We start from the raw sequence: 17,911 nt of genomic DNA on the forward strand, positions 1-17,911 counted from the left end.
GCTAAGTCACTTCAGTCGTGTCCGACTCTGTGCGACCCCAAAGACGGCAGCCCACCAGGCTCCCCCATCCCTGGGATTCTCCAGGCAAGAACACTGGAGTGGGTTGCCATTTCCTTCTACATGAAAAGAATGAATTAGAATACTTTCTAACACAATACACAAAAATAAACTCAAGATGGATTAAAAATCTAAACCTAACACCAGAAACTATAAACCTCTTAGAGGAAAACATAGGCAGAACACTCTCTGACATAAATCACAGCAAAGTCCTTTATGACCCATCTCTTAGAATAATGGAAATAAAAATAAACAAATGGGACCTAATAAAACTTAAAAGCTTTGTCATAATTTCAAGTATTCTTATCTCAGGACTTCCCTGGTAGTCCAATGGCTAAGATTCTGAGCTTTCCTTGCCAGGGGGTGTGGGTTCAATCCTTGGTTGGGGAACAAAGATCCCACAAGCCATGCAGTGCAACCAAAAAGCAAAAAAAAAAAAAAAAAAAGAAAAGAAAAAAAATTTAATTAAAAAGTACTCTTTTCTGTTTTCTGTTTGTTTTTCTCCCTTACTTCCTAACAAGCAAAATGTGAAAATATAATTCCAAAGTGAGATATTGGGCAAATTTTCAGAGCTAGGCACTAAGAGTTAGCTGGTTCAACATTTGAAATGTACCACCTTATTTCAGGTGGGCTTACCTTGTGGTTCAGCAGTAAAGAACCCACTTGCAATGCTGGAGATCACCTGCATTGCAGGAGACATCAGTATGATCCCTGAGTCAGAAAGGTCCCCTGGAGAAGGAAATGGCAACCCACTCCAGTATCCTTACCTGGGAAATGCCATAGACAGAGGAGCCTGGTGGGCTACAGACCGTGAGGTCACAAGAGTCAGACAGAACTTGGTGACTAAACCACCACCACCACCTTATTTCAGAGAAGTGAACTTTAACTTCAGGGGGATGGCACATAGTTGTTTAAAATAATTTTTAATTAATTTATTTAATTGGAGGCTAATTACTTTACAATATTGTAGAGGTTTTTTCCATACATTGGCATGAATCAGCCATGGGTGTACATGTGTCCCCCATCCTGAACCCCCATCCCAACTCCCCATCCCATCCCATCCTTCAATATTCAACGTTGTGCTTCATGGATTTGTGTTCTTTTTTCTTTCTTATTTATACTCATCTCCAACTTAACAGAAATCCAGGCTCTGTGTAGCAAATGACCTAGTTAGTAACTTAGGCTTGAGGGCGCTCCTTGCCACAAGGCGTTTCTTATCTAGTCACCTACACCCAACCTCTAGGGGGTCCTAGCACTTCTTTCCTACTAGGCTTACTTGTATCCATTCTTTGAATTCACTTAGGAAAAACAAAACAAAACATTTGTTAGCACCTGCTGTATTCAGTGCTAATTTCTGGCATGTGTGTGTGCTTAGTGGCTTAGTCATGTCGAACTCTTTGTGATCCCATGGACTGTAACCCACTAGGTTTCTCTGTCCATGGGAATTCTCTAGGCAAGAATACTGGAGTGGGTTGCCATGCCCTCCTCCAGGGGATCTTCCCAACCCAGGGATCAAACCCATGTCTCCTTCTTTGCAGGCAGCTTCTTTCCCATCTGAGCCACCAGGGAAGCCCATCTGGCAATATGGCAGTGATCAAAACCATCCAGTATTTGTTTCCACACAGGGACTAATCCTCTAGCCACACTTTCAAATCTAAAACTACAAACTGAGAGAAGCATTCAAAAGGCTTGCTCATTGGATCATGAAACAAGGGGACAAGACCTGAAATGGAAGCAGGTGGGAATCAGAGAAAGTGTCACTAAAGAGTAACACAGGACATAATCACTTTGCTGTACATTAGATCTCCAGAACTTATTTATCTTCTTGGTGCAAATTTGTACTCCAATTCCCCCACCCTTCAGCTCCTAGTAATCAGGTAATGACCTTCCCAGTCTCTTTTTTGGATTTCACATATAAAGGATATCATAAAATATTACTCTGGCTTATGTCACTAAGCATAATACCCTCAAAATCCATCTATTTTGCTGCAGATGTCAAGATTTCCTTTCTAATGGCTGAAAAATAATATTCATATATACATATATATGTGTATCTCACACATTTATCCATCATCATTTATAGACATTTAGTTTGTTTCCATTGACTATTGTGAACAATGCTACAATAAACACAGGACTGAAGATAAATTTTTGATACCTGTTTTCATTTCTTTTGTATATAGACCCTGTAGTAAGATTGATGGACCATATTGCAGTTATATTTCATTATTTTTTTTTAGAAAACTTCATTCCGTTTTCCATAGTGGCTGCACAAATTTACATCCCCACCCACGGTGCATGAGGGTTCCCTTTCCTCCACGTCTTCACCAACACTTGTTATTGCTTGTCTTCTTTTCTTTTGGCTGTGCTGGGATTTCCTTGCAGTGCACAGGATTTCTCTAGTTGTGGGGTGCAGACCTCATTGCCCTGCAGCATGTGGGATCTTAGTTCCCTGGCCAGGGATTAAACCTGTGTCCCCAATGCCTTCTGCCTTGGAAGGCAGATTCTTAACCACTGGATCATGAGAGAAGTTCCTGGCTTGTTTTCCTGATGATAGCCATTCTGACAGAGGTGAAGTGACATTTCAATGTGGCTTTGATTTGTACCTCCCTAGTGATTAGTTGGAGAAGGCAATGGCACCCCACTCCAGTACACTTGCCTGGAAAATCCCATGGACAGAGGAGCCTGGTGGGCTGCAGTCCATGGGGTTGCTAAGAGTCGGACACGACTGAGTGACTTCACTTTCACTTTTCCCTTTCACACATTAGAGAAGGAAATGGCGGCCCACTCCAGTGTTCTTGCCTAGAGAATCCCAGGGATGGGGGAGCCTGGTGGGCTTCCGTCTATGGGGTCTCACAGAGTCGGACACGACTCAAGCGACTTAGCAGCAGCAGCAGCAGTGATTAGTAATGTTGAGCATCTTTTTATAGACTATTGACCATTTGTATTTCTTTGGGAAAGTGTCTATTCAAAATTTCTAGGGGACTAGATCATAAATGTTCTCACCACAGAATAGAAACGGTTATTATGTCACATGATAGAGGTGCTAGTGAAAGCTATGATGGCAATCATATTGCAATAAATAAAATCAACACACTGTACACCTTAAATTTATACAATGTTGTATGTAATTATATCCCAATTAAAAATCAGAGCATACCATTTGATCTGAAATCTATAGAGTGGGAAGACATTAAATGGACAAAGTAGGGATGGGAGTTCCAGACTGATAGAATGGCTTGCATCTACGTTCATGGTGTTAAGAGAAGGACTATGGCATTTTTGAAGATAAGAGGGAAAAGCCAGTTTGTCTATACATGGAGAATAAGATGATCGAGTCTGAAAGGCCAATCCTCAGAGCACTGGAGAAGATTTTATTTTTAATCATTGGGAATTGGAGTTCGGGAGTTTTTACTGATAGTGGCAACTATTTTATTGGCAGGGTCAAGATTATATTTTGGAAATGCTGGCTGCAGAGTGGAGAGGAATATTAAGGTGGTCTAGAATAAATGAGTTGGAATCTGTTAGAAAGCTTCTAAGATCTAGAAGAGTATGAAAAGTCACATAATTAGGATGGTTTAAGTTGAGACAGAAAAAAATGGATTAAATTTAGAAATATGTAGGAGATAACACTGAGAGATTGGTTATGACTGGATTTGAGAACAAAAGAGAAGGAAATGTCAAGATGGCACTTAAGTTTTCAGCTTTCACAGCTAAATAGTGGCCCAAGACTGGGGAAATGGGAATGTCCAAAATGTGCTTTTGTTTGAAGATTTTGAATGTCTGTGTTCCTGAGAGAACAAATAGTAGACATAGAATTAGAAATTGGATAAGATGGTCTAAGTTTCACAGAAGTCTATAACAGATATATATATATATTTGGGAATCATCAGCACATGGTCTCCTCTTGTTGATATTCCCCAGGAAAGAGTACTTAAGAAGAAGAGAAGATAAGCTAAGACAAAACTTTGGGGAGGGGGGGCGGAAACTCAACATTTAAAAATACAAGAAACTCTTCTTAAAAAATTAATAAATGCTGAAAGGGGCCATGTGCAGACTCAGGAGAAAATGAGAAGGATGTGGTTTCACAGAAGTCAGGGTATGAAATTTTTTCAAGAATAATATCTCATATCATGTACAAAAATTAATTCAAAATAGATCTAAATGTAAAAGCCAAAATCATAAACCTCCAGAAGAAAACACAGGAGTAAATCTTTGTTACCTTGAATTAGGCAATAATTTCTAGATATGGCATCAGAAGCATAAGCAACAACAAAAAAATTGCATGCTAACTTACTTCAGTCGTATCTGACTCTGTGCGACCCTATGGACTGTAGCCCTCCAGGCTTCTCTGACCATGGGATTGGGCAGGCAAGAATACTGAAGAGGGTTGCCATGCCTTCCTCCAGGGGATCTTCCCAATGCAGGGATCAAACCTGCATTTCTTATGTCTCTTTCATTTCTTATGTCTCCTGCATTGGCAGGTGGTTTCTTTACCAACAGTGCCAAATGGGAAGCCCATAAATAAACTGGACATCATCAAAATAAAAAATTTCTCTGCTGCAAAGGACACCATCCAGAAAGTAAAAGGCAATCTACAGAATGGGAGAAAGTTTGCATGTCACATATTTGATAGGGTTTCCCTGGTGGCTCAGTGGTAAAGGATCTGCCTGCCAATGCAGGAGATGTGGGTTCAATTTCTGGGCTGGGAAGATTCCCTAGAGAAAGAAATGGCAACCATTCCAGTATTCTTGCCTGGGAAATCCCATGTAGAAAGGAGCCTAGCGGGTTACAGTCCATGTGGTTGCAAGAGTCGGACATGACTTACAACTAAAAACTAAAACTTATTTGGTAAGGATCTTCTAACTAGAATATATAAATAAGTCCCATAACTCAAAAATGAAAACATAAATAACCCAAAAAGTAGATAATCAGAATATATGTTTCTTCAAAGGAGTTTTACAAGTGACCAATAAGCACATCTCTTTAAGAATTTTCCAGTTTGCTGTGATCCACGCAGTCAAAGGCTTTGGCATAGTCCATAAAGCAGAAGGTTTTCTGGAACTCTCTTGCTTTTCCGATGATCTAACGGATGTTGGCAATTTGATTTCTGGTTCCTCTGCTTTTTCTAAATCCAGCTGGAACATCTGGAAGTTCACGGTTCACGTACTGTTGAGACCTGGCTTGGAGAATTCTGAGCATTACTTTGCTAGCATGTGAGATGAGTGCAACTGTGCAGTAGTTTGAGCATTCTTTGGCATTGCCTTTCTTTGGGATTGAAATGAAAACTGATCTTTTCCAGTCCTGTGGCCACTGCTGAGTTTTCCAAATGTGCTGGCATATTGAGTGCAGCACTTTCACAGCATCATCTTCCAGGATTTGAAATAGCTCAAATGGAATTCCATCTCCTCCACTAGCTTTGTTCGTAGTGATGCTTTCTAAGGCCCACTTGACTTCTCATTCCAGGATGTCTGATACTAGGTGAGTGATCACACCATCGTGATTATCTAGGTTGTGAAGATCCTTTTTGTATAGTTCTTCTGTGTATTTTTGTCACCTCTTTTTAATGTCTTCTGCTTCTGTTAGGTCCATATCATTTCTGACCTTTATTGTGCCCATCTTTGCATGAAATGTTCCCCTGATATCTCTAATTTTCTTGAAGAGATCTCTAGTCTTTCCCATTCTGTTGTTTTCCTCTATTTCTTTGCATTGATCGCCAAGGAAAGCATTCTTATCTCTCCTTGCTATTCTTTGGAACTCTGCATTCAAATAGGTATATCTTTCCTTTTCTTCTTTGCCTTTCACTTCTCTGCTTTTCACAGCTACTTGTAAGGCCTCCTCAGACAGCCATTTTGCTTTTTTGAATTTCTTTTTCTTGGGGATGGTCTTGATCCCTGCCTCCTGTACAATGTCACATGCCTCATGTCCATAGTTCCTCAGGCACTCTGTCTGTCAAATCTAATCCCTTGAATCTATTCGTCACTTCCACTGTATAATCGCAAGGGATTTGATTTAGGTCATACCTGAATGGTCTAGTGGTTTTCCCTACTTTATTCAACTTAAGTCTAAATTTGGCAATAAGGAGTTCATGATCTGAGCCACAATCAGCTCCCAGTCTTGTTTCTGCTGACTGTATAGAGCTTCTCCTCCTTTGGCTGCAAAGGATATAATCAATTTGATCTCGGTATTGATCATCTGGTGATGTCCATATGTAGAGTCTTCTCTTGTGTTATTGGAAGAGGGTGTTTGCTATGACCAGTGTGTTCTCTTGGCAAAACTCTATTGGCCTTTACCCTGCTTCATTCTATGCTCCAAGGCTAAATTTGCCTGTTATTTCAGGTATCTCTTGACTTCCTACTTTTGCATTCCAGTCCTCTATGATGAAAAAGACATCTTTTTTCAGTGTTAGTTCTAGAAGGTCTTATAGGTCTTCATAGAACCATTCTGAAATTAAAAGATGATTACTCCTTGGAAGAAAAGTTATGACCACCTAGATGGCATATTGAAAAGCAGAGACATTACTTTGCCAACAAAGGTCCGTCTAGTCAAGGCTATGGTTTTTCCAGTGGTCATGTATGGATGTGAGAGTTGGACTGTGAAGAAAGCTGAGCACCAAAGAATTGATGCTTTTGAACTGTGGTGTTGGAGAAGACTTTTGAGAGTCCCTTGGACTGCAAGGAGATCTAACCAGTCCATTCTGAAGGAGATCAGCCCTGGGATTCCTTTGGAAGGAATGATACTATAGCTGAAACTCCAGTGCTTTGGCCACCTCATACGAAGAGTTGACTCATTGGAAAAGACTCTGATGCTGGGAGGGATTGGGAGCAGGAGGAAAAGGGGACGACAGAGGATGAGATGGCTGGATGGCATCACTGACTCGATGGACGTGAGTCTGAGTGAACTCCAGGAGTTGGTGATGGACAGGGAGGCCAGGTGTGCTGCGATTCATGGGGTCGCAAAGAGTCGGACATGACTGAATGACTCAACTGAACTGAACGAGAACCATTCAACTTCAGCTTCTTCAGCATTTCTGGTCGGGACATAGACTTGGATTATTGTGATACTGAATGGTTTGCCTTGGAAACAGAGATCATTCTGTAGTTTTTGAGATTGCAGCCAAGTACTTCATTTTGGACTCTTTTGTTGACTATGATGGCTACTCAGTTTCTTCTAAGGGATTGGTGCCCACAGTAGTAGATATAAATTCACCCATCCAGTCCATTTTAATTCACTGATTCCTAGAATGTCGACATTCACTCTTGCCATCTCCTGTTTGACCACTTCCAATTTGCCTTGATTCATGGACCTAACATTCCAGGTTCCTATGCAATATTGCTCTTTATAGCATCGAATCTTGGCTTCTATCACCCGTCCCATCCACAAGTGGCTGTTGTTTTTGCTTTGGCTGCATCCCTTCATTCTTTCTGGAGTTATTTCTCCACTGATCTCCAGTAGCATATTGGGCACCTACTGACCTGGGGAGTTCATCTTTCAGTGTCCTATCTTTTTGCCTTTTCATACTGTTCATGGGGTTCTCAAGGCAAGAATACTGAAGTGGTTTGCCATTCCCTTCTCCAGTGGACCACGTTTTGTCAGAATTCTCCTCCATGATGCCTCCGTCTTGGGTGAGTCTACACAGCACAGCTTATAGTTTCATTGAGTTAGATAAGACTGTGGTCCATGAGATCAGATTGGTTAGTTTTCTGTGATTGTGGTTTTCAGTCTATCTGCCCTTTGATGGAGAAGGATGAGAGGTTTATGGAAGCTTCCTGATGGGAGAGACTGACTGCGGGGGAAACTGGGTCTTATTCTGATGGGCAGGGCCAAGCTCAGTAAATTTTTAATCCAATTTTCTGTTCAAGGCCAGGGCTGTGTTCCCTCCCTGTTATTTGACCTGAGGCCAAATTATGATGGAGGTAATGAAGACAATGCTGACCTCTTTCAAAAAGTCCCACGCACATACTGCTACCCTCAGTACCCCCAACCCTGCAGCAGGCCACCGTCAACCCACACCTCTGCTGGAGACTCCTGGCCACTCATGGGCAAGTCTGGGTCAGTCACTTGTGGGGTCACTGCTCCTTTCTCCTGAGTCCTGGTGCACACAAGGTTCTGTTTATGCTCTCTAAGAGTCTGTTTCCCCAGTCCTGTGTAAGATCTGGCAGCTCTATGGTGGGGTTAATGGCGACCTCCTCCAAGAGGGCTTATGCCATACTTAGGTCTGTTGCACCCAAAGTCTTGCCCCTGCGGCAGGCTGCTGCTGACCCACACCTCCACAGGAGACACTCAAACACAGTGTCAAATAGATATACCTATTTGAATACAGAGTTCCAAAGAATAGCAAGGAGAGATAAGAAAGCCTTCCTTGGCGATCAATGCAAAGAAATAGAGGAAAACAACAGAATAGGAAAGACTAGAGATCTCTTCAAGAAAATTAGATACCAAGGGAACATTTCATGTGAAGATGGCCTTGATAAAGGACAGAAATGGTAGGGACCTAACAGAAACAGAAGATATTAAGAAGAGGTGGCAAGAATACACAGAAGAACTGTACAAGAAAGATCTTCACAACCCAGATGATCACGATGGTGTGATCACTCACACTCACCTAGAGCCAGACATCCTGGAATGTGAAGTCAAGTGGATCTTGGGAAGCATCACTATGAACAAAGCTAATGGAGGTGATGGAATTCCAGTTGAGTTATTTCAAACCCTAAAATATGATGCTGTGAAAGTGCTGCACTAAATATGCCAGCAAATTTGGAAAACTCAGCAGTGGCCACAGGACTGGAAAAGGTCAGTTTTCATCCCAATCCCAAAGAAAGGCAATGCCAAAGAATGCTCAAACTACTGCACAATTGCACTCATCTCACACGCTAGTAAAGTAATGCTCAAAATTCTCCAAGCCAGGCTTCAGCAATACGTGAACTGTGAAATTCCAGATGTTCAAGCTGGTTTTAGAAAAGGTAGAGGAACCAGAGATCAAATTGCCAACATCCGCTGGATCATCAAAAAAGCAAGAGCGTTCCAGAAAAACATCTATTTCTGCTTTATTGACTATGCCAAAGCCTTTGACTGTATGGATCACAATAAACTGTGGGAAATTCTGAAAGAGATGAGAATACCAGACCACCTGACCTGCCTCTTGAGAAACCTGTATACAGGTCAGGAAGCAACAGTTAGAACTGGACATGGAACAACAGACTGGTTCCAAATAGGAAAAGGAGTATGTCAAGGCTGTATATTGTCACCCTGCTTATTTAGCTTATATGCAGGCTACATCATGAGAATCGCTGGGCTGGAGGAAGCAGAAGCTGGAATCAAGATTGCCGGGAGAAATATCAATAACCTAAGATATGCAGATGACACCACCCTTATGGCAGAAAGTGAAGAAGAACTAAAGAGCCTCTTGATGAAAGTGATAGAGGAGAGTGAAAAAGTTGGCTTAAAGCTGAACATTCAGAAAACGAAGATCGTGGCATCCGGTCCCATCACTTCGTGGCACATAGATGGGGAAACAGTGGAAACAGTGGCTGACTTTATTTTTCTGGGGTCCAAAATCACTGCAGACGGTGACTGCAGTCATGAAATTAAAAGACGCTTACTCCTTGGAAAGAAAGTTATGACCAACCTAGACAGCATATTAAAAAGCAGAGACATTACTTTGCCAACAAAGGTCCCTCTAGTCAAGGCTTTGGTTTTTCCAGTAGTCATGTATGGATGTGAGAGTTGGACTATAAGAAAGCTGAGCGCGGAAGAATTGATGCTTTTGAATTGTGGTGTTGGAGAATACTCTTGAGAGTCCCTTGGACTGCAAGGAGATCCAACCAGTCCATCCTAAAGGAGATCAGTCCTGGGTGTTCATTGGAGGGACTGATGTTGAAGCTGAAACTTCAATACTTTGGCCACCTGATGTGAAGAACTGACTCATTGGAAAAGACCCTCATGCTGGGAAAGATTGAGGGCAGGAGTAGAAGGGGACGACAGAGGATGAGATGGTTAGATGGCATCACCGACATAATGGACATGGGTTTGGCTGGACTCTGGGAGTTGGTGATGGACAGGGAGGCCTGCCGGGCTGCGCTTCATGGGGTCACAAAGAGTCGGACACCACTGGGTGACTTAACTGAACTGAACAGAAAAACTTGTATAGAAATGTTCATCACAGCCAGGTCAGAGGGGGACAATGTTCATCCAGAATTATTAATAATAGCCAAAAAAATGGAAACAACTATCCATCAACTGCTGAATGGACAAATAAGGTCTGTTATGTCCACGCAATGAAATATTATTCAACAATAAAAATAAATGAAGTACTGATACATGCTGCAACATGGATTAATCTTGAAAAAATTAACTGAAAGAAGCTAGCCACAAAGGACCACATATTATATGATTCTATTTACATACAATGCCCATAGGCAAATCCACAGGGACTGAGAGTAGGATGGTGGTTACTTAGAACTAACAATTTGGGGAGAACTGGGAAGTGGCTGCTAAAGGGTGTGTTCTAAAATGAATTTTAGTGATGTTTGAAAAACTCTGACTATGTCAAAAGCCACCGAATTTTACATTTTGAAGGAGTAAATTGTATGGTATATGATTTAACTATTAATAGATCTGTTATTTAATAAAAGAATAATGGAATCATCAAGAAAGGCAAAGTTTGCTGAGGAGGCCAGTAGGTAAATATTGAAAACAGCTCATTGAACTTCAAGCACAGGCAACATATATGACAAGCCCACAGCTAACATCATATTTGATGGTTGAAAGCTGAAAGTGTTTCCTCTAAGATCGGGAACAAGACAAGAATGCCCACTATTGACACTCCTATTCAACGCAGTACTTGAAGTTCTAGTCAGAGCAATTAGGAAAAAAATAAAAAGCATCCAAATGAAGTAAAATTGTCTCTATTTTCAGGTGATATAAACTAATATAGAAAATCTGAAACACTTCACACACACACACACAAAAACTATTAGGATAAATAACTTCAGTAAAGTTGCAGGATACAGTATCAACATACAAAAATCACTTGTGTGTCTATTTTATACACACACACACACACACACACACACACTGCTACTGCTGCTGCTAAGTTGCTTCAGTCATGTCCGACTCTATGAGGCCCCATAGACAGCAGCCCACCAGGCTCCCCAGTCCCTGGGATTCTCCAGGCAAGAACACTGGAGTGGGTTGCCATTTCCTTCTCCAATGCATGAAAGTGAAAAGTGAAAGTGAAGTCACTCAGTTGTGTCCGACTCTTAGCGACCCCATGGACTGCAGCCTACCAGGCTCCTCCATCCATGGGATTTTCCAGGCAAGAGTACTGGAGTGGGTGCCATTGCCTTCTCCAATACACACACACACACACATACACATATATACTAACAACAAACTGTCTTTAAAAATAAATTAATCATTCCATTCACAAAGTGTCAAAAAGAATAAATACTTATGAGTAAATATAACCATGGAAATTAAAGATCTGTACATGGAAAAATATATGACACTGATGAAAGAAATTAAAGACAGAAAAAAATGAAAAGATATTCCATTTTCATGGATTAGAAACATTACTATTGCTAAAATATCCATACTGCCCAAAGCAATATGCTGATTCAGTTTCATCCCTATCAAAATTCCAGTGGCATTTTTCACAAAAATGAAACAAACAATCTTAAAATTTGTGTGGAACCTCAGAAGACCACAAATAGTCAAAGCAATCTTGACCAAGAACAAAGGGGAAGGTATCACACTTCCTGATTTCAAAGTATATTATAAACTATAGTAAGCCATACAGCTCTGACAAAAAAATGGATATGTAGGCATATGGAACAGAATAGACTGCATTCTTCATGGGGAGAAAAGTATAGTCACAGTGCAAAGAAGTCTGCCTTGCAGGGGTTATGCCATCCATCTTCACAAGCAAACTATCAGAGGTGAGTTGGACTTCATTGTCCAACTGTTAGGTTTGATGTGCAGTTACTACCCTGGGTGGGCTTCCCTGGTGGCTCAGATGGTAAAAATCGACTGAAATGCAGGAGACCTGGGTTCATTCCCTGGGTCAGGAAGATCCCCTGGAGAAGGGAATGGCTAACCACTCCAGTATTCTTGCCTGGAAAATTCTATGGACAAAAAAGCCTGGAGAGCTACAGTCCATGGAGTCACAAGAGTCAGACATGACTAAGCAACTAACATACTTTCACATCCACACTACCACCCTGGGCAGTGTAGGGTTGTTCCAATTCATGTTTTCTCAGAATCTTCTTCATAGAGCCCTCTTTCTTTTTTTCAGAGTTCCTTTCTCAGTATGAAGTTATAGACTGGAAAGTATGACTATTAGGTGAATCTCTCTCCTCCCTGGGAACAGAGACTGGTTGTTTATTTTTATTCACTACTGTGTTACCAGCACTTAGAGCTGTGCATATAACTTAACAGTCACACAATAGATTTTGTTGAATTATTGAATAAATGAATGAATAAGTGTCAGAGTGATGACAGAGCTAATATGTGAGCTGTGTCTTGAAGGATAAATTTGATTGCATTAGGCAGAGAAGAGTCAGATGAGTATATTAATTCATATGAAAGAATCAATATGCACAACATTAAATGGCTTTCAACATGAATTCCAAAGACAAAGTCCTTTAAAAATGATAACAGGGTACAATTATTTAAATATATTAAAATAATATGCTAGAACTAACAGAAAGTTATTAAAATATACAAAACTAAATAACCTCTTAAAATAGACTATTATAAAGCATTCATGATAACTGCATACATAGGAAAAACATCAGCAATAACATACTATCATATATAATATAAAAAATGAACAAGCTGAAATATAAGTTTTTAAACTTTGGGCATCTATCAAAAGGAAATCTATCATACAAATAGAAAGGAATGAAAATTATTCTATTAAAATATATATTACAGAAAAGTATCTTTAGAAAATACATTAAAATCAGGAGAAATTATACTATTACATTCCAGTACATTTGTAAGAGCTATATAAAAATCATCAGCGACAGCAAGTAGCTAGGCAGGAACTTTGTTTCATAATTAGTTTGCATGTAGAAAATATTCCAGGTAGGATATATGGAAAAATAAAAAATGCACATATGTTTCATTTTTTAACTTTTTATTTTACACTGGAGTATAAATAACCAACTAACAATGTGACAGTTTCAGATGAACAGCTAAGGACTCAGCCAACCATATACATGCATCCATTTTCCCCAAACTCCCCTCCCATCCAGGCTGCCAAATAACATTGAGCAGAATTCCCCGTTCTATACAGTAGGTCGTTGTTGGTTATCCAATTTAAATATAGCCGTGTGTACTGCTCCTCCCAAACTCCCTAACTATCCCTTTCCCAGATCCTTCCCCCTGTCCTAGTAACCATAAGTTCCTTCTCTAAGTCTGTGAATCCCTGTTTTGTAAATAAGTTCATTTGTATTATTTTTCTTTAGATTCTGCATAAAAGAGATATTGCATGTACCTTTCTTTTAAAGAAATTCTGAGATTCTCCCAAAGGAATTCAAACAGAAAATCCCAGTACTATTAAGGATATCTTAAGCCACAAAATATATTGTCATGCTGGAACCCAGGAATAGAGCTACTACATATATAGGGATATTTTCATTTTCAGGGGGAAATATATTATACTCTATTACACAAAAAAATAGATATGACAATTTTATTTAAATTTGGAAACCTGTATACCTCCTAATGGAAAACAAAAGTTTAGATTAATGGCACAGAAAGAAACAGTCCTCCTACAGATATATATATGTGTGTATACATACACACATATACACACACAATTTTTTCCTTCCTTCCTGCTAGAATAAAAAAGATCAGAGAAATCCTGTCAGTAGCACCTTGAAAAATCACCACACAGACACTTGGATGTGGTCTAACTAATTAGAAGAGAAGAATTGGAAGCAAATTCATCTTTACCATTTGTGGGAACCAAGGCAAGATTAAATATAGAGGCTTTATAACATATGTGGAAATATTTAAAAGTTACAAATCATGATAACAAACTGTTAAATAGGCTATTGCTATTCCTTAACCATTTACAAGATTACATTTTGATTCAGGCTTCCTGAGACCTGCAATCAGAGCACACCCCACCTGTGGTCTGGATCCTTGACTTGTCACTGCCAGCTCCATCTGGCAGCATGGGGGCCTCATGTCTGAGCATGAAAATGCCTGAGCTCAAATGATCCCTGGTTTAATCCACCTCCTCTCAAAGAATTCCCCCTTGGGTATCTCTTGCACCTGGAGTATGCACACCCACAAGACAGACCTGGGAAAGAAGTCTGCAGTTTCTGAAACCAGCCGTGGCATAGATCAGGCCAAGAACAATCCAACAGGAGGGCTATGCTGGCTGAGAGTGAACACCTGCCCGGCGACCCCAGCCCTGGGTCCACAGACTCCTCCCCTCACTGGAAGGTCATCACCACAGCAGACCTGGAACAGGGCACTGTCTTACCTGATCCAAGGTAGAACTAAACAGAAGAAAGAATGGGCCATCAATTAACGTGGCGCCATGCACAGAAGGCTCTAGATCTTCACTGCATCTGTCAGGGTTATTTCTCACTATTAAACTTCATTTGAGGACTTGGAAGTTTCTGATGGTTAAAATTTTAATAGGGAAAGTGTCTGGTGACCTCCACTGGAAAAATATTTATGAAGGCCTCCTGTGGGCAGAAGATGATACTAGTTGCCAGAAGTGAATATAAAAGAATAAATATGACTTCTGCTTCAAGGAGCATATAATCTGGCAGAGAGACAGTCATATACATTCAGTGAACAATAATACAGTGTGATATGAGTAAAAGAAGTCATATGAAATAGAGACAGTACATGCTGTTGATATAGTTAACTTTAGGCAGGTTGATAAGTAGTCCAAGGCCCCTTAGAGAGGAAGAACTCATTCTTTATCTTAGCAGGCTCTGTGTTAATGATTATATAGCAACAATATATCATGCTTAAAGGCATGGTTTCCTTCTTAACAGGAACTCTTTCCTTCTTCACAGGAACTCGTTCCTTCTGGCTAATCTTGTACTGATGCTATCTCAGGATGTATGCCTTGGGAAAGAGTCTGGTAAAACTTTTACAACCTTGAGGTATTCTTTTAATCTACTCTTGGCAGCCAATTGAAAACTACATAATGTTTCCTTCAAGTTAACAAAGTAGGTATTCTCCTACCTGCTTCTGATGCTCATGTCAGAAGTCTTTCTGTTTCTTTTCAATAAGCTCTTTTTCCTTGCTACAAGCCTCCAGTGGTCACTGCTAACTGCCTGGCTCCTGAGGAAATTCCTCTTCCTCAGAGGCCGTGAACTCGGGTTCGACACAAACTCTGACCTCATCCAGTCCAGATTGATTTAAATGTCCCACCACATGAATGGAACCTCTCCTGGGTCAGAGATTTTATTTCTTCTGTTTATTGCTTTATCTACCAGACCCTATAATAATGTTTGCCCAAACTAAGTCATCAGTAAATATTTGTTGAGTGAAGGAAGGAAGGGGAAATAGCTGGATATTAGCTGTATGTCAGGAACCTGCATAAATCGACATGAAGGCATCACCCACTCAATGGACATGAATTTGAGCAAGCTGCAGGAGTTGGTGATGCACAGGGAAGCCTGGTGTGCTGTACTCTAAGGGATCACAGAGTCATGACTGAGCAACTGAACTGACCGACTGCATAAATTAGAATGGCTCTGAAAGGGCTACTATGATCTCTATTTTGCAGGCAAGGAAAAGGTGATATCTAGAAGTAACTTCCCTCAATTAAAGAATTGGTAAAATGGGTGGGATAAATTGGAAGATATATACACTATTGATACTATGTATAAAATAGATAACTAATGAGCACCTACTGATTAGAACAGGGAACTCTATTCAGTGCTCTTCTCCTAAAGGGAAGGAAATCAAAAAAGAGGTGAAGGAAATCAAAAAAGACTGATACACTTTGTTGTACCTAAGAAACTAACACAACATTGTAAAGCAAATATACCCCAACTGAGGGAATAAAAAAAAAAAAAAAAAAACTAGTATGTTGAAGAGATCAATCTAGAACCCAGATATGACCTCAAAGCTCATGCTCTCTGCACCTCCACATCCCCATTAGACCCAATGCTTTCTATAACAAATATTTTTAAAATCTTCTTTATTATTCTGCAATGAAATTGACAGTGAGTATATATTTCCATAAATAAATTCAGAGAAATCAATGCATTGTTTTGATTATAAAATGAAGTAATAAAAGCAAAGTAACATGTTAAAATAACACAAACATAAGTGCTCAGGTATGACTAAAGAAGAGACATGGTGATACAGACACTTCCCTCAATGCAGAGTCTTCATGACTGTAAAAATGATCAGTGCATAAAGAGACAGGCAACAGAAACTGGGGTTCAAACATCATAGGTAGTACTACTGTTAATTCTTGGCAACATTCCAAATAAAACAATATGCAGTCTTCTCTCAATTTATATGGTAGCTGAAATCCTGTAAAAGTCAATTGAAATATGTAAGGAAAAAAATAATAGCATTTTCTTCCAAAAATCTTCAAATTTTACTTGATTAGAGTAAATCTCCCTTGATAATTTTTGGATCAGTTTCTGATTTTTTAAATAATATTTTCTTATAGAAAAAAATGGTAGATATATGTATCACAGATTCACTCTGTTGTAAACCTGAAATTAACACAACACTGTAAACCAACTGTACTTCAATAAAATTTTGTTTTTAATGTGTAAAAATACTGCGCACACAATTCTTTATTCTATAGAAGTAGCTCTGCTGCTGTTAAGTCACTTCAGGCGTGTCCAACTCTGTGCCACCCCATAGACGTTAGCCCACCAGGCTCCTCCGCCCCTGGGATTCTCCAGGCAAGAACACTGGAGTGGGTTGCCATTTCCTTCTCCAATGCATGAAAGTGAAAATTCAAAGTGAAGTCGCTCAGTTGTGTCCGACTCTCAGTGACCCCATGGACCGCAGCCTTCCAGGCTCCTCCGTCCATGGGATTTTCCAGGCAAGAGTACTGGAGTGGGGTGCCATTGCCTTCTCTGATAGAACTAGCACCCTCCCACTAAATGCCAGAACTGAATTCTCTCATTCAATATACAAAAACCCTCACAAATTTCCAAAATGCTCTACAGAGAGCAGTGCCACTGCTCAGGGAGCCCCTTCCGTAGGGGACCTCAGTAAAAAGCTGTGACTCTCCAAGGAGAAAAATGTAATTCAACCCTTTCTAGTCTGGAAGTCAGCAAAGGCTCTCCTGGTGGCTCAGTAGTGAAAAACCAGCTTGCCAATGCAGAAGGTGCAGGTTTGATCCCTGGGTCGGGAAGATCCCATGGAGAAGGAAAGGCCAACCCACTCCAGTATTCTTGCCTGGAGAATCCCATGGACAATGGAGCCTGATGGGCTACAGTCCATGGGGTCACAGAGTCAGACATGATTGAGCAGCTAAGCAACAACAAAAGGCTTCCCAGTGAAGGCAGACTGTGAGTTGGGACTTGTCACCTCCATGCTCAGACCCTGGGAGCACTTTTCCTCAAGAAGTCCTATAGGAAAAGGTCTAGACAGACCTTCTCCACACCCAACCTCGCTGATCAGAACTAGAATAGGTCATAAGGCTCCAAGCTATTGTCAGATTTGTGTGGAGAAAATGTAATTATTGATTTGAAGAAATTTTGATGATCTCAACAGGAACTGGCAACCCATTCCAGTTTCCTTGCCTGGAAAATCCCATGGACAGAGGAGCCTGGTAGGCTACAGTTCATGGGGTCACAAAGAGTCGGACACGGCTGAGAGACTTCACTTTCACTTTTCACTT

General features: G+C 40.4%; 1 long non-coding RNA gene across 4 annotated transcripts in view; it reads right to left on the bottom strand.

Annotated features, from left to right (window-relative positions):
- Positions 1-16,223: 16,223 nt before the first annotated feature.
- Positions 16,224-17,911, bottom strand: part of LOC129625474 (uncharacterized) — a 105,726-nt gene continuing 104,038 nt past the window's right edge. For all 4 annotated transcript variants that reach the window (XR_008701458.1, XR_008701459.1, XR_008701457.1 and 1 more), the window contains one exon: positions 16,224-16,581. This is a non-coding gene — a long non-coding RNA (uncharacterized LOC129625474). The remainder of the gene's footprint in view (positions 16,582-17,911) is intronic.

Source organism: Bubalus kerabau, chromosome 13, assembly GCF_029407905.1.
Source record: "Bubalus kerabau isolate K-KA32 ecotype Philippines breed swamp buffalo chromosome 13, PCC_UOA_SB_1v2, whole genome shotgun sequence".
Taxonomy (NCBI): domain Eukaryota; kingdom Metazoa; phylum Chordata; class Mammalia; order Artiodactyla; family Bovidae; genus Bubalus; species Bubalus kerabau.